The sequence below is a fragment of the Rattus norvegicus genome, chromosome 4, assembly GCF_021556685.1.
Source record: "Rattus norvegicus strain SHRSP/BbbUtx chromosome 4, alternate assembly SHRSP_T2T, whole genome shotgun sequence".
Taxonomy (NCBI): Eukaryota; Metazoa; Chordata; class Mammalia; order Rodentia; family Muridae; genus Rattus; species Rattus norvegicus.
Genome location: NC_141537.1, coordinates 65,198,029 through 65,216,437, shown reverse-complemented (window position 1 = coordinate 65,216,437; position 18,409 = coordinate 65,198,029). Strand labels below are relative to the sequence as shown.

General features: G+C 41.8%; 1 long non-coding RNA gene across 1 annotated transcript in view; it reads right to left on the bottom strand.

Annotated features, from left to right (window-relative positions):
- LOC147994801 (uncharacterized) overlaps nt 1-18,409 on the bottom strand; it is a 340,279-nt gene that overhangs the window by 12,067 nt on the left and 309,803 nt on the right. The window lies entirely within an intron of this gene.

Below are 18,409 nucleotides of genomic sequence, written 5' to 3'. Positions count from 1 at the left end.
TCAAACAGAGCCTTCCTTTTGATCCATATGGCACAATGCTATCCTCAGAGCCCTCAAGCTGATTACATTTTGTTCCTGTTTCTTTGAGGGAGTCTTTGTTCAAAAGATATTTTACCAACAAAATCACAGCGAAATCTTTTGTTCTTACTGTGTCTTTGCACTTTCTCCTACTCTCCAACCTGTTCCACACATTGAATTTCTCCCTCGCCAAAAGATGATAAATATCTTCACAGTGTTGTATATAATCCCTTGGCAAATTAGAACTTCAGACCCCAGGGCTCTCATCTATGTGGCTGGATGGCTCCAGAGAGGACTTGAAAAGCTGATATATTTTTGTTATTATTTATTATATTTGGAGGCCATGAGTAAACTGCCTTGATGTATCTGGGGTGAGAAGTGAGAGGTTCCCTTGCTATAATTAAACATTCTCCCCCTCTTCCATCTCGAGCCAATTCTAAGTTCATTTACACTCTCTTCGGAGTCTGTATAACACAGCCATATGTCTGCCTGACACAAAATAGGAACAGCAAGTATTTTAGCACTAACATAATAAAGTAGGATATAATAAATATTAAGCACAAAATTCTCAACATGGAGTTCATGTCAAGCCAAAGGGGGCATATCCTGCGAGCCAGTGGAGGGAGAAATTACAAAGGGTTTGGGTTGGCTGCATTCAGTTCCAGGGATAGCCGTGGGGCACAGAGAGCAAAGAATTGGAGAACACAGGAATCTACTTTTTTAGAAACCGTGTTGGTCAAAGACACGAACAGCAGGTTAGGTCTCCTATGAAGGGAATCAGGTTCAGAGGAACACGAGAGAAGGCGGAATAAAGAAAGATGGCTGAATAGGTAAACAAGCACGAGGATTGGTCCCCAGCACTCATGTAAAGATCTAAGGCATAGTGGTTCATGTTTAGATTTACTTGGTCAGCCAGCTTAGTCTAATCCATCCCCCCCCCACATACACACGCAGAGAGAGAGAGAGAGAGAGAGAGAGAGAGAGAGAGAGAGAGAGAAAGAGAGAGGATATAAATAACCATAAAAGCACAGTAGGCAACACAGAGAGGGGAGGGGACATAAATAACCCTACAGACACAGTAGCCACTCTGGGCAGGACATCTCCGAGCTCCTTGGACCCTTCAAAGCCAAAGAAAATAACTAAAGTCATAGTCTAATGAGAGGCAGGAGAGCCAATGACAGAGCCTAGAGAAGGACAAAGCTGTGATGACATGGAAATCAGGGAATGAAGTATTCAGTGTCCCAAAACAGAAGAACCTTTTCTTTTCACCAGGGGCCATAATCCCATTCTTTTTTACCTCCCATTGCTGCCATGGCTACCTATTAGCAGCCCAAATTTTAATGCCTACCCCATCCAGAGTCACTTGTGCAATGAAGCATCTTCTCGTCTGTGTTTCTGACTAGTCGTAACACCCTAATACAAAATCATATATTTCTGTACGAGAGCCCAGCATGTAAATAATGGACTTTTGTTCTCAAGACTCTCACAACTGGCAATTTACTAGTTCAGTTTGTACTCCTGAGATTTCCCCATCCCTGAACTCTGGTCTATGCTGTTTGAAACCCCCTTTTAACCATCACTGAGAGGAACCAACAGTGAGTGCTAGGGCCTGACTCTTAGGAGAAGGTGAACTAAGCTAGCGAAGGAAGGCTTCCGTGAATAGCCCTGACCCAGGACATGGAGTAACGGGAATACTGCCTCACCTCTGCCTTCTGTAGATAGGTCCTCAACCCACCAGTAAAAATATGAACTTTGAATCTGAAATAATTTCTTAGTACTTCATCTACCCCAGTTAAATTGGCTCATTTGAAAGTAGCACAGCGGTCTCCAGGTCTCCAGACGTCGAGAGAAGCCAGAGGAAGACGTTGGCTCTGTAAGCCTTTCCTGCAGCAAGCCCTTCTGTCCTTTGTGCTCGTGAGATAATGACAGCAAAGTGCCAACCAAGAATCTAGTAAGATGGCCAGAAATCAGATTTATATCTGGACTAGGACAGACTGAATGAAGTAAAATGATTCAGAGAGCATCAGACAGTAAAAGCGTCCCAAAGAGTTTTGTTTTTTATCTGAATTTTAAGTATAAAAAGGCAGATGCTTTAGATGCTAATTAACCAATAAGTCAAAAGGTTAAAGGATGTTTAGAGTAAGCGGACAGAAGCAGTTCACCAGGTCCAGAGGATGCATTGCCAGTGATGGTATCAGGAACTATCAGTTTGCTTTCCCTCCTCAGTTTTCCATTTGCAACTCCATTCTGTCTCACCCTGACCTCCTCTGGATCCAGCACAGACACTCTATGCAAATATCCCTTTTAAGAGTCATAGATTCACGATACACTCTATACATGTATTTCTCTGGGCTGTATGTTTGCCAATGGACTCTGAGTCTTGGTCTCCTAAACCAGGAGGCCTTTGTGGAGCTGTCATGTGACCTTACTCAAGTATGTATCTCAGGTTCCAGTGTTGTCTGTCCCTGTAGACTGTGGTCTGGCTGAGTTTCCTCAGTCCTTATTTCCTCAGGACATCTTGACTTCTTTAGATCTTGCTACCTTGGTGTCTTTCAAAGCATCTGTTGCCTGAACAACTGTCAGGCTCTACTCAAACATTGCCTTAATCCCTGCATTTACAGAAAACAGTGTGTGGACCTCACAGCATCACTTAATGCTATAAGTTTATGAATCAGATCATGCTTAGAGGAAAGCGCAAGGTCGTATGAAGATCCTCTACTGTTTGGGGCAGAATGGTGAACATGGGCCAGACCTGGATAGTAACTGAAACAGATTATGACATAAAATAGGGGTCACGCAAGCTGCCATTGGGGGAAAAGTTACCGATGATCCTATCAGAATGGCAAGATATCCTGCAAGGTACAACTGAGGCACTTACATCCTGGGAATAAGCAGCAATAGTTAAAGCCTGCTCAATAGGAAATGATTCATGCTTGGTGCTATAAACCTAGCCTACTAGTGACTGACAAGGCCAGAGACTGTAGAAAAGAGCCAAGTACTGCAATCTCCCCAAGCAAGCATGATTTCTACCTGCGCTCTAAGTACTCAGACGTATCCTCACAACTAAGTGCTGCTCTCACCTCTAACCAGGAAAGCTTCTTTTCGCAACAGCTAGAGACCACTCCAGAAATTCACAACTCCATTCTGCCTTATCCTGACTTCCTCTAGGTCCAACATAGATGGTCTATGCAAATATCCCATTTAAGATTCATAGTCTTGTGGTACGCATCAGTACAGGCATATTCTCTGTGTTCTGTGTTTACCAGTTGAATCTGAGTCCTTGTCCTCTGAACTAGGAGGTCTAAGTGGTCAAAATTCAGAGAGCAAATATCTGTAGGATGGCCAGCCCCAGTTGGTATATCTACAATACATTAAGACTCCAGGAATAATAACACAGAAGAGGGGACAGAAAGATTGTAAGAGCTACAAGACCAGGATGAGACATCTATTTAAAAAATGTGTGTGTGTGTGTGTGTGTGTGTGTGTGTGTGTGTGATCAAAGGTATACCCAAGAAACCTCAACAATGTGGTGCCTAAACGAAAGCTAATAACAACAACAATAGACGTGCCAGCATGGATGGGGAACTCTCACAGGGATTTGCCTTTCGAAGAACTACAGGCAGTCTGTGGTTTCTTGGAGAGGGAGAATCAGTCTTCTCCAGGGACCCCTGCTGGGTCAGCCAATCCCAAGAGATCAGCCCAAAACACATATGAGCAATGCAAAAATGATCTCAGCGGGTTATATTTATAAATTTCATACATGAATTATATTCATTCATATATGATCAACTATAATTATATGTAACATTTATAATTAAAGAATAAGAAGCCATTTGTAAAGGAATAGTAAGATTACAGATGGGTCCAGAAGGTGGAGAAGAGAGGGGGAATGATATAAAAGCATGTGAGTCTCTCTGTGTTTGTGAGTTTCTCGTGCTTTTGTTTGTTGTTCCTTGTTTGCTTGCTTGCTTTCCTTTATTCTTTATTGTTTTTTGATTTGCCTATTTGCTCTCTAAAGAGAGAAAGAAGGCACAAAGTTGAAAGGGTAGAAAGGAGATTAGGAAAGGGAAGCTGAATATATTGAGAAAAAGGGGTGTGGTTTTAATTTAAAATAATGCAAAATAAAATAGATTTATCCACGACAAAAGATATCAAGCAGGAAGTGTACAGAAAACAATCTGAAGACAGTAATTTAACTTAAAGAAAAAATCCACACTTGTAGAGACCTTCGTTTTTCTTTCACATCCTTCATTCTTAGCATAAATAAATAAATAAATACATGATATAGACAATTGGAACAACAACTTTGGGATAAATACCACTTAGAAGAACACACGAAACTTTTCCCATGGAGTAATAGTCCACCATGTCTGAAGTCACTGTAAGTTTCAGTTCCTTCCTTAAACCGTGACCTAATGCCTGCCAGGGTCTGTTGGGAGGATCACACTGTATCCCTGACTCTCTGAGCCTCTGGTTTAGAATCTCAGGGTTCAGCAGAAGCGAATCTGAGGAGAAGCAGCTGCTGTCAGACTAATGGAAAGCCAGCTTTGGTCACAGACAGGCAAGTTTGCACACCAGAGATCATGTAACTCAGCTCAGGAATCTACCAGCAGACCTGAAGTCAGGTAGGAGATGACCAACATTATGCAGTCTTCACATAACATTGTCATCCTGGGCTGGGTGTGCCCTGAAAGTCCTGTTCTTGACCCTGGCAAAAGCAGTTAATTTCAAATGGTTCTAAGACACATTGCAAACCAATCAGTGCAATGGCCTTTAATTTTTCTATATGTTATTTTTGAAAAGAGAAGTAGAAGTCACAAATAAACCAATAAACCTAATTACCAAAAACAGAAAGGGAAACACCAGGAGCACAGATCTGATTCAACAGGTAAAGCCATTTGCTGTCAACCCTGAACCCACGTGACGGAAAAAGAACTGACCACAAAAGTTGTTCTCTAACTACTGTAGATATGCCATGGCACATGAGCACATTCACAAAATAAGTAAAGGTTAAAAATAATGTAAAGATCTAAGAATGCAAATATAGATGGGCCTGCCAGCCTACAGGAGAAAACCTCTACATACGATCAACAGTTTTCACTTGCAATTCAGACTGAAACGATGTGTCAGCTACCCAGGCTGAGTAGGAAGAAGAGGAAGGCAGGGTCCACTTCAATAGCTGGAAGTAGTAAGTGGCATCCCATGGCTTGAGACTCTGTGGGGATGATGAAGCAAGGTAGGCATCCCTGGGGTGGAAGAGGACAAACTAACTTCATAGCAAGAGAAGCAGCGCCCTGGAGACCAGTTGTATCGAGTTACTTCACAGAGCTGCTCATGGAGACCCAGAGGCCCGTTTATGTGGTGATGGGGCCCTATGGCTAGTCCCAGTGTTAATTAACCTAAACTCTTAAATTATCAAAAAAAAAAAAGAAACATTTTCTGACCAGTAATTAAGCATCTAATGAGCTCTTCCTAAAGATAAGAAACAAACGCATATAAAATACAAATTTATAGCCAGGCAAGATGGCACACAGCTGCCACCCCCATACTTAGGAGGCTGAGGTAGGATTGTGAGTTTGAGGCCAGCCTGAGCTACATGTGACTGAAAAATAAAACCTTTCCAAACAACAACCACAAAAATAACAACAAAAATCTGTTAGAACCAAATCAAGGGAAAATATAATTGTACCTGGAATAATTAGCATATGACATTTTTAAAAAGGTGGTGGGGCATTCCAAATATGCAAAAGACAGATTAGACCCAATGCTCATATTAATTTAAACTGTAAATGTCTTAGTGAATTGTCCCCTCGTTATCAAACCTAGGAAGAGACATTGCCTGGGTTGCTCATTACCGGTTACTGCATTTCGACAAGCCCCAGTCATACATCTTTATCCCTTTTGTCTCTTAGTTAATTTTTAATATTTTATTATTCTTTGAAAATTTCATACAATGTATTTTGATTATGAACTCATCTCCTGCTTCTTTTCGGCCTATCTATCAATTCCTTTCTGTTTTCTTTCTGACTCCTGACCAGTGAACCACAAGCGTGAACTGGGAACGTGTTTCTACACAGCTTTAAAAAGATGGCCTTGTCAGGCACCAGTGGGAAGAGAACCCCTTGGTCCTGCCAAGGCTTGATGCCCCAGTGTAGGTAAATGTCAGGTCAGGGAGGCAGGAAAGGGTGGGTGGGTGGGGGAACACCTTCATAGAAGAAGGGGGAGGGGAGGAAGGAATAGGGGTTTTATGGACAGGAAACCCGGAAAGGGGATGACATTTGAAATGTAAATTTAAAAAGTCCAATAACAACCACAACAACAAAAAGCTAACTACAGCTAACTGAAAAACTCCCTGTCTGTCGCACTGGTTATTGGACTTCTCGTTGCCAAACATTCAGTGGGAGAAAAATATGAGAATGAGTCTGAACAAGTCAATGTTGCAGCATCCGCCTGACAATTGTGGTACTCTGTCACCGATCCCCTTCATTGGCCACCTACGGAGAATAGATGGTGGCTGCCGCATAACCTGGAGGACGGCTACTGTGAAGGAACGTGTGGAGAATGCCAGACAGCACCGAGCAATCAGCGAGGTGAGGGCCCTTCTCGAACAAACACATCCTTTAGAATACATTTAGAAAGGCAAAACTCTGAAAATGCTAGCAGACTGGGATAAAGGATGCTGTTTTGATAGACCCGATGGGAAGTAGACAGTTGCCACACATCAGTCTTTCCAGCCACATCCAACCTGCACAGCAACAGTCCACAGGGTCGCTTTGTGCCTTGAAACACTAATGCATTAAAAAAATATATATTGTTTGATTTTCCGTGTAGCTTTGAAAGGGCAATAAGAGTCCTGGTTATTGGACTGTCATTATGCACCATGAAACAAAAGAGAATGCATTTGAATTGGGTTCTGTCAGGTGGCTGGTGAAGCATGGCGAAGCCCAGAGAAGAGAGAGAGAGAGAAAAAAAAAAAACACATTTGGTCCAGTTTATGCGGCTCTCCTTTGTGATGCAAGGCGGGTAGGAAGGGTGGAGCGGGGAATAAATAAAAAAAGAACCATGCATACTCAAACACTCGCTAAATGCAAGGCAATATTTCATACTGTGGGCCAGTGATTTTTCAAATCCAATTGTTCAGAAAAATTATCTAGGTGAGCTTAAAAAAAAATGGCCGCGCGGAGGGGGATGGGGGGTGTGCTCACTTTAAAACATCTAAATCAGACCACCTAAGCCAGGACCCCAGCCAGGGCTTTTTAATAACCACATTGGGTGGTTCCGAGGTAGCTACTTGGAAAACCGCTGTGCTAAAGTATTAAGGCACATTCCCTGTCATTATATTCTGTAGAGGACAACCCTTGATAAAATGTAGAGTGTGTCTGAAGTATGAATATTCTGAGTGTTCGCAGTACATCAACACAAGCAGTATGGTAATACGGAAAGCAATTGTTTACTCCTGCTCTTGGACTGAGCACCGAGATGTGAAGATTATAAATGCAAACGCTGAGCAGAACAATAGAACATCTTCCCATTTCACTAAATTATTTCAGGTTCTCATTTTAAGATGTAAGAGACAAAAAAAAAAAAAAACCAAAAAAAAAAAACAAAAAAAATGCAAATAAATAAAAGGGTTTAGCTATGCCTAAAATTAACCTTTGGAAAGTTTAATTATAATGTGCTGCATAGTTTTATGTCATCTTAACGAGGTAGAGTCATTTTGGAAGAGGGAAGGTCGGTTGAGAAAAATGCCCCCGCTAGATCCTCCTCTGGGAAACCCTGTAGTGTTGTTGATTGATGATTGATGTGGGGAGACCAAGCTTACGGCGTGTGGTGCCGCCCCTGGGCTGACAATCCTAGGTTCTATAAGAAAACTGACTGAGCAAGCCATGGAGATCAAGCAACATCCCTCCGTGGTCTCTGTGTCAGCTCCTGTCTCCGGGTTCCTGGCCTGCTTGGGTTCCTCCCCTGGCTTCCTTCAACGCCGGACTGTGATGTGGAAAGGGAAGTGAAATAAACCCCTTCTTCACCGAATTACTTATTATCATGGTGTTTCATCACAGCAATAGAAATCTAACTAAGATACATATAAATCATCCCCCAAACTAATAATTAGCATAGATATAATTACTAAATAACATTCATAATAAGGGAAATTCATTAGAAGAATATGCTAAATTGTTTAAATTTTAATAGCCTCTAAAAATATTCATTTTAATTCACCCAACTAATTAAATTGATTACATTTGTCTTACCAACATCTAAAAGCCTAGGACTTTTATTAAATGAAAGTGAAGGGGGAAAAGAAAATGTACAGCAAATTAGCTAAGTGCTTTACATGTTCTAAGTCCAATTCTAAACATTACTCTTCTGTCTCAGTGTTCACCCAGCTCAGGTATGCTCCTGCTGTGAGGCAGTCTTGACTATGAACCTGCAAAACTAAAGTTACAACCAGTAAATAGTAACTTTGAACTATCGCCTGCCCTGCGAGCTCTCCAGAGCGCTGTTTGAATGTCCTGACTCTTTCTATTCAACTCGCTATGGTTTAAATATGAATTCTTTCCCATAGACTTGAACACTTGGTCCCCATCTGGTGGCACCTTTAGGACAGAAGGCATAGCCAGCTCATGTAGGCCATCTTAAGGATTATACTGGCCCTGCCTCTTGGCCCAAACTCTCTCTTTCCTGTCTGTTGCTGGCAGGTAACCACAAAGGTGCCCAGGACAAACCCTCTCTAGCTACTTTGCGGTTCCAATCAAATTTCCATTGTTATGATAAAATACTCAGACAACAAGCAAATTAGGAGAGAAACGTATTGCTTTATGCTTACCATTCCAGGTTATTGTCCCTCACTGTTGGGAAGTCAGTTCAGGGACAGCTGCCCATATTACATCCACAGTTCCAAATGGAGAGAAAGGAATGCATGTTTGCCTGCCTGTATGCATCCTTGCTTGCTTGCTCGCTTGCTCGCTCGCTTGCTTGCTTGTTTGCTTGCTTACCTGTCTGATTGCTCGCTTGCTCACTTGCTTGCTTGCTTGCTCGCTTGCTTGCTTACCTGTCTGATTGCTTGCATACCTGCTTGCACCCTTGCTTGCTTGCTTGCTTGCTCGCTCGCTTGCTTGCTTGCTTGTTTGCTTGCTTACCTGTCTGATTGCTCGCTTGCTTGCTTGCTTGCTCGCTTGCTTGCTTGCTGCTTGCTTGCTCGCTTGCTTGCTGCTTGCTTGCTTACCTGTCTGATTGCTTGCATACCTGCTTGCACCCTTGCCTGCCTGCTTGTTAGCTGGACTGACTGCATTCTCCTCCACTCTCTCCTCTTAGATAGTTCAGTACCCATTGCCTAGAGAGTTGTTCTCCCAGTGGACTAGATCTTCCCAGATCAACTAACTTAAGACATACCACCACAGACGTGACACATGTCAGCGTAATGTAGGTACATCCTCTCACTGACAGAATTTCTTCCCAAATAATTCCTTGTTGTCAAGGAGAGACAGTGATCTAGGCTAAAGGCCTTTGTTTCTCTGTGCCATGCATGATATGCTGCTGCTGTCCCTTTCTTAGGTCCATCACCCATGATAATCTTTAATCAACATATATTCCACACTGTGGGCAATATCTCTAACAAGTATTTCATTTGCATTTGAAACGCTGTATCTAATAGCATCTTACCACACCCTGCATGTAATCTTAAGATATGGAAGAATTAATTATTAACTATTTTTCTGTTCTAATAGCACATCAAAGCTCTAATTGCTTGCATACATGCAAAAGAAGTTTAAAATCTGTTATATATATACATATATATACATATATATGTATATATATATAAATATTCTTGGCAGGTTTAAGATAAGAAAATATTGAATTTATTTTAAAAATTTAGAAGCATTGTAAAGCAGCATAGAACAGGGTAAAACTTGTTCTGTGTCCTTCAAATATCTAAAAATTAAAAGGGAAACAATCCCTCCACATAGAAAGTGAGGCACAGCAGAGTAGAAAATTGCTCTGTGCCCCAGAGAAGCTATTTGCGAGAAAGAAGATTGAAGGACTGGGAAATGGCTCAGTGGATAAAGAACTTCCCATGTAAGCACCAGGACCTGAGTTTGGATCCCTAACAGCCACATATAAGCCAGGCATGACAGCATTTACTTGTAATCCTAGAGCTAGGGAGAAGAGAAATGTTGGTCCCCAAAGATCACTCACCAGCCAGTCTTGCCAAAGCAGCCAGTTTCAGTTTCTGTGAAGGGAGAATGTGTCAAAGGAAAAAAAAACCAAGACTGAGAGAGAGAGAGAAAAAAAAATCAAAAGTTGACCTCTGGTCCCCATATTCACTTGTACAGACAAACATACCTGCACACACAAGCTCATATGTCCCTCCCTCAACACATTCATACATACAGGCACACACACTCACATGCACGGGTACACACACACACACACATACACACACACACACACACACACAGAGAGAGAGAGAGAGAGAGAGAGAGAGAGAGAGAGAGAGAGGTGTTACAGGCAACAGAGTAGGAGAGATGGAAGAGACAATCAAATCCTTTCCGATTCCATCAGGATCCCCGGATGCCAGACATGGAGCTACAGAATTTTGTGTTTTCCCTCCCTAATTTCAATATTGCCTTGGTCCTTACTACACCTTATTTCTTCCTTTTGCAATGGGAATGTATATTCTGTTTCATACATAGTCTATTAGAAATATATACTTTGTCTTTTTATTTTATAGGTGGGTCATAGTTAAGAAATTGTCTCCTCTCAGAAGAGGACTTTGGACTTTTTAGCAGTGTTCAAACTGTTAAAGGCTAGGAAGATTTTGAAGTTGAACTAAATTAATTTTGCATTCTGAGATTGCCATGACTGTGGGCACTAAGGACAGAGAATTGTTCCAAATGTTCCTCATAGGCACATGTGTTGAACACTTAATTCTTATCTGATGTCACCATTTGGAAGATTATGGAGTCTTCATGAGGTAGAGGCTTGCTGGAGGAAGTCACTAAAGGGTGGACCTTGAAGTTGTATAGCTTTGCTCCATTTCCTGTTCTCTTTCTGCTTCCTGAGATGATGTAATGTGACAAGCTGGCCTCATATGCCTGTCACCATGACTTCCTTGCCACGGTGTTCGCTATCCCTCAGGAAATCTGAGGCAAGATAAACCCTTATCTTAGGTTGTTGGGGCCAGAGTGTTCCATCACAGCAACAGAAGGAAAAATAAGGACGGACTCTGTCACATGGAGTTAGCTGAATGGACTCACTGAATGCATCCTCAAGTCAACTTCCCCTTAGCTGAGCCCTCAGAATGCCCACTTCAGTCATGCTTGAAGGCAAAGTAGTCTAATGGAAGGAAAACCACAGTAGAAAGGCAAATCCGCCATAGCCACTGTACTAACAGTTATTTAACACTGTCAGTTTCACAAACATGTAGACCCGTGTGACACATTACTAGAACTTTCCTCAGAGACTCAGAAAGGACCCATTCAATTTGTCTTAGCATAAATCTCCTTCTGGTTACTGAAGCAAGCAGGCAGTAGACCTTGTCTGTATGAGGCAGATAATACAGAACCGGAGTTTAATTTGCCTGCACAGAAGCACTTCAGCCAGTATTTGTGTTGTGGTGATACAACCTTAACACCCATGGATTACTTTCTCTACTTGCAGTGACTCCGAAGGAAACAGGAAATCAGGTCACGTCTGGTTGGCCTTATGGGACATGCGTCTACTCATTTGAAAATTTGTATTTGGAGGCGAATGCCAGCAGCAAACCACTGAACTGAGAACGGGACCCCCGTTGAAGGAATCAGAGAAAGAACTGGAAGAGTTTGAAGGGGCTCGAGACCCCATATGAACAACAATGCCAAGCAACCAGAGATTCCAGGGACTAAGCCACTACCCAACGACTATACATGGACTGACCCTGGGCTCCAACCTTATAGGTAGCAATGAATAGCCTAGTAAGAGCACCAGTGGAAGGGGAAGCCCTTGGTCCTGCTAAGACTGAACCCCCAGTGAACGTGATTGTTGGGGGGAGGGCGGTAATGGGGGGAGGGTGGGGAGGGGAACACCCATAAAGAAGGGGAAGGGGAGGGGTTAGAGGGATGTTGGCCCGGAAATCGGGAAAGGGAATAACACTCAAAATGTAAATAAGAAATACTCAAGTTAATAAAAAAAGAAAGAAAAAAAGAAAATTTGTATTTGATACTTTCGTTTGTTTTTAAGATGTAGATTGTGGGAAATCCTCTTGCCTGATTGGGAGACGCAGACTACACAGTGAGAAAGTACAGAAGTTGGGGCCTTAGATTTTTAGCTGCCTTGAGATTTGAAGTTGGGAGCCATTGCCAGTGAAAACTGCAAACTGGAGAGGGAAGATCATAAGGAGTCACCATTCTGTCTCAAAGCCCTTCCCTATGTCTTCCTACAGGAAGACAGACCTGTGGTCAGTCCAAGAGGAAAATCGATGAATAAGACCCACCCTTTCTGGGGAGTAGAGAAGATGAAAATCTGAGACTGAGACTCTGATGTCACACTTAGAAAGTGAGATTGTATCCTGAAATCTATGGAGGTTTCTGGTCATCAGCTTGGAATCTGACTAGACAGCCACTTCATGGTGAGGTGGCTGGAGTGACCCAGGAAGGACCCAGGAAGGACCCAGGACAGGCTACTTCCTGGACAGTCTAGGCACTGGTCAAAGAGAAAGATGGTGAGATGCTGACTGGAGACAAGGGCCACAGCATGAAGACCAGGTAGCCAGGAATTGCACAGAAGGAAGGAAACACCAGTAATCATCCCTCCTATGCCACCCAGCTCCCCTCTTTCCAGAACGGCACCCACTCTCTACTCTCCTTCTGCCTCCCCGAGGCAGACACACTATGTGCTGTTGAGGCTGTGTTCTATCCAGCCTGATACCTATACCTGCTACACAGGCCTATTCAGCTCTCAGAAACAGCTGAGATCAAGGAGCATGACAGGTTCTTCGAGACGAACAGGAGCAAACCGGAGACTCTGCGGTGTCCTGACGATGTGTTCTCTGTGCAATGATCAGAATCCTGTCCCAAACAGATTGCATCTTCTGCCACTGAAGTTTCCCTGTGTTCTAACAATATTAAACAGGCTAAGCAGCTCCAGACTTCAGTGTCTGTAGGAGCCAGGTCTGTCTGGGTTTCTTAGACTCCCCCAGGCGATATCCTGTCAAGCTAGACAAGCTTCAGAACTCCCCTCAATGTACCTGTTAGACTCAGAACTGCCTTCTCTGCCTGATTAATTTCCCAGGGGCACCAATCTGCTTGTTTTAGAAGCTTCCCGCTTCAGAGCAAGAGCTGAGAAGATCCAACTAGATCAAGAGGGATCAGGGAATGAGCCATGTGGGGCATCCTCTGAAAGGCACAGGACAGTGTTAAGGAAACCAACGAAAACAAAAACCTCATCAACGACCACAGACCAGGTAAACAGAACCCGCAGGACCAGCTGAACCTGCCTTTCAGAGAGGTTCTCACAACCACTCAAAATATAAGAAGGGTCATATTTTCTGATTCAAAACAAATTATTTTTTTCTATAACATTTTACCTATTAGCAGAGTAAATCCTTGGGTATTCTTCCAAATAAAGTTATAAATAAATAGATGATAGAATGATAAATAGACTGATAGATGGATGATAAACATACAAATGCTTTTAACATTATCTTTTCAAAAGAATGACATGTGTATAAGACTCTAAAGATATTTAATTTTTATTATTTATTTATTAATTATTTGGAGGTGCACATGTTTCATGGTGTGCATGTGGAGTCAAAGGACAACATTTGAATGCTGGTTAGCTACACCAAGTACCAGACTCTGGAGAGTACCTTTACTTCACCAACCTAGCCCTCCACAATTATTTTAAACATGTATTTCCGTTGAATCATCACTAGAATAAACACCATCATAATCTCATGTCTGCTCACTTTAACAAATCGTGGAAGTCCAGGGAGGTTAAGAGACTAACCTAAGATCACAGAGCAGTTCAATCCAGCATAGAATTCTTACATTCTTGCTCCCAGATCTGTATTTATTTTCCAATTGCACCAAGCCACTGGCTTTCCCAGGAGATAGAGAGCAATTAAAAATCAAATCGAGCAAGCGTTTATTTCAATCCTCGTGTTATATGTGATTCCAGGCAATGTATTTAACTTCTCTACACATCATCTTTTTTATGTCCATTGGTGTTCTGCCTGAATGTTGGTCTATGTGACAATGTTAGATTCAGGATCTCATCAAAATACTGGGAATAGTTAAATAGGATAACATATACTAAAATGTTATATGCTAAAATATAACATAGCCAATATTGTTACTATGCCCTTCAATTAGAATGCTCATAAATATGTGGTGATATCTGGGTGGCTCGTATCGGTGGTGACTTTTAATTTTTTTTTTATTTGGGGGATGTGGCACTCATGCCATGGCACCATGAGATGAGAGAACAAGGTCTGGGAACTGGTACCCACATCCACCTTGTTGAGTCCCTGGTTCCTGCCATTCCACATGCTCTGTCCGAGGCTCTTAAGGCTCTGGGTAATTATCATATCTCTGTCTCCCACCTCTTCTTAGAAATCCTGGGATTGCCGGTGGGTGCCACGTCACCAAGATTTTTACATAGATTCTAAGAATCAAACTCCAATCATCTGTCTTCCCTAGCTATCATTTTTACCCTCTGAGGCATCCTTCTGGGCCCATCTTTCCTCAATTTTAAGTAGAAAAAGAAAAATTTAAAACCCTTAAATAGATTTGCAGGATGTGACAATGTACTAATACAAACTATCCATAATTAGGAGGCTGACATCTGAACGTGTGTGTTTCCTTTCTCCGTGCTCTCAGATGACGTTCTCAGCTTTAAAAGATGAAAGCTTTCCCCCGAGCATAGTGACACACCCCAGCCATCGCAGACCCTTGGCAACTGAGGTAAGGGAATTGGGAATCTGAGGACAGTCTTCGTTATAGCGCAAATCTGAGGCTAGACTGGGCTAACTAGAAAACAAAACTTGAAATTTCCCAAAATTTTTCAGGTAGGTACAAAGTTTCTATAGGGGTCATTATCTTCCAGCTGAATCTCAACTCACAACCCATCATGACTCTTTACCCCCAGTCTACTGTATTAGTAGAATCATATGACCTCCCTGAAATTTGGACCTGGTCAAGTAGAGCCAATGTCTTCTTCTACTGAACTCTACCTCTCCTTGTCTCCTGCCAGTCCTCTCAGAATGTAGCAAAGGGATCTCCAAGGCATATTGTGGCCCTTTTGGCCTAGTTTTCAGCTAGTTGAATTGCTTCTCTAGAACATAATATGTATACTTGATTAAATATTGGAATCACATGAAGAACTTCAAAAGATATGAATGTCTGCCTCCTACCTTCAAGGAGTATGAGTTAGTTAGTCTGGGACACAACCTGGCATGCAGATTTTTTTTCAGAGCCTCCCAGATGATTCAGCCAAGGAAATCACCCTCTGATAGCTGACAGGGTCAGAAGCTAAGGATAGCAGCACAGGCAGCTGCCCTCCTTGTGGGAAACCTTGTCAGTGCATCCTGAAGTTGAGTTGACCTCATCTCCCTCTGCTCCTCTGACATGCCCACTCTACAGTTGTCCCTAAGCTGACTTGTATTCATCTGTTTATATGTCCTACCCCACGCCCCAGCTCTTCACTGTGAGTTCCAGAAAACAAAATTCCCTTTTCTGTGTTCTCTAACCTGAGAACAGAAGTGGCAGACAGACGGTGCTCAGCAAGCTTTAGTCATCCCAAAAGGGGTTTGTTCCTTCTATTTCTCTGACCCAAGTTTCCAGGTGAGAGCACATTTTTCCAAGAAGTCCTGACTACGCTGCTACAAAAGGAACATTTCAAGGACACTCAAAAGTTATCCAGTGACAAAGCCAGCCCCCATCAATAATAAGTCAGAAAGAGATATGAGGCAGCTCCTGTTGGCTTATAACTTTCAAAGTGTTCTTCCTAGAGCTTCTCGATTAGTAATATAATTAAAGACACTGCATATTACCTATTCCATTGTGCCTGGTCCTGGTCCCTGCCCATTGTTCAGATAAGACAAGACTGATGAATGTGAATCTGTCTGAACTTAAAGCAGGCAGGAGATAATGAAGACGGCTGATTGGAAAGTCCTTATCAACTCTAGAGAATTCTGAGATACACAAAGCAGGAGGACCGCCTGCCAACCTGTCTTCCAAAGTCACAGACTTGAACAGCAGTGGCTGCAAACTCTGCAGGCTTCTCCCCACCACTGCTCACAAGTCAGAACAGTCCCTTACATAGAACTCCAGGGAGATCCAGAGCTCAGGCTCTGAAGCTTAACAGCAGCCCCTCTGCTCCATATGAAAGGAAGAGGCACACAAAGGACATGAAACCCAAGGTTATCATCACTGATAATAAACTTTAAAAAGATCAAAATTACTTATGCTAATTGTTGGGCATGACTCTCCCTTTCAGACCTCTGTTCTCCATTCACATTCTAAAACCCAGCAAGGTGCTTTGACTCTGAGTCCTACCTCAAGAATTCTTCTCCTTCAAGCCTCAACTTCTACTCATTGTGTTTCTTAGAAACCTTTGGGAACATTAGAAAACTATTGCTACTCTCAACTGTGTTGTTGTTTGTTGCTATTGTTATTTTGTTAGAGTAAAGGAATATTTAACCTTCAGTGTTTCTCCCATTGTGGTTCTCACCCAATGGCCGAAATCTCTGTGTACCCAAATATTCTTACAATGAGGGGACATTTGTTGGAGAGTACATTGGTCAAAAGCTTCAGTCAAGGAAGGGTAGTCTAGTTGTGGAAGGTTGTAATGTGAGTATGGAGTTGGAGTATCTGGGCTCAGAATTTATTCATAGTCCCTACATACAAGTTTTGTCATGAGCCATGCTTTCATTATGAAATCTATAAAATTTATCACATCAGGAAATGCCTAAGACTGTGCTGAACATTGGTGTGCATCCCAACATGAGCAAGTCTATTTGTCGCTCTTGAAATACTTGTTCTTCAAGACAGTACCAATGCTGTTCTCTCCCTTTCCGTTGGTTACATTTACTGAGATTATTTCTTAATATTACCCTTATAATTGTTAATATAATTAGCAATAGTCCTAATATTATTGCTGTGTTGTTTAAAATGCCTATGGCATTTCTCTTTGACTCTGGGAGTATAATCACTCTGTCCTTTGAAAGTTTCAGGACTATCTAGTTCATCCTCTTGCTTTTGGTTGATTTTCAGTGGGTTTTTACTCAGTTATAGCATGCCTATAGCTCTCCCACCTGCAGATTTTCAAGTCCTACCACAAGTAAAAAGTTATTAGATCTTTTTTCTGTATTTTAGTCAAACTTTTAAAATATTTAATGGATGTTTTTAAAACCATAGTTACCATGTATGGTATTATATTATTCTTTGGTATTTTAACAGAGGATTAACTCCAGAGAGTTCCCATACTTGAAATGAAATACATGAAATACTTCCTAAACCAAGAATAAAAAAAAATAATCGGGCAAGTCAAACTCTGGACTAACTAAAGAGGATGCATAGCATAAGAAAGAAATGAGAAGTTTGTATTTTGGATACCATCTATGATACAATAGCAGAAAATTTACATGGACTACAGTAAGTTTACATGTCAGTGAACTTTGCCTTGAAGGGTCACTCTAACCTAGATTCTGTTTATTTTCAGCCAGGGCATTCTTGGGAGATATTTTCTGTTCAGATGTTATGAAGGAACTTGTTCCATATTATGGGATTGCATGGATAAAATGCAAATGGAAAGGCATGTTATTATGAAGAGGTGTACAGAGTCAGCATCTAGAATAATTTGATTATAGATATTTCATCAAAGCTGTATAGGGGCTGGAATGACTGAGTCTATGTTCCTAACACTTCAAGATTTATTTTCCATCAGCTTCCTGTCATTTGAATTTTACCTACCTCATTTTCATAGCTGTTCATCAAGGACAGGTCACATCCTAATGGGTATGTCCCAATCGCCAAGTCATATGGACACATCCTAACGTCAGGAATTAGAAAATGGTAATAAATGACTAGGAGAAGAGTAACTGAAACATACAAGACAGGAAACCATGTTGTCAGTTTATACAGCTTATACACAACCATTAAATACCCTATGTTCCCTCCCAAACTTGCACACATCCATTAAATGCCCTATGTCCCCTCCCTATCACATATGACTCTCTACCATTTCATGACAAGACAATTTAATTTTCCATTGGCCTAAAAGCAACTTAAACCCTCTTACTCATGCAGTCATATTTCCATTCAAAAAATGCCTCTGGGGATGACGATTTAGTTCAGCCGTTAGAAAACTTGTTTCATATTCTTGGGGCCCTGGATTGATCTTTGGAACCATA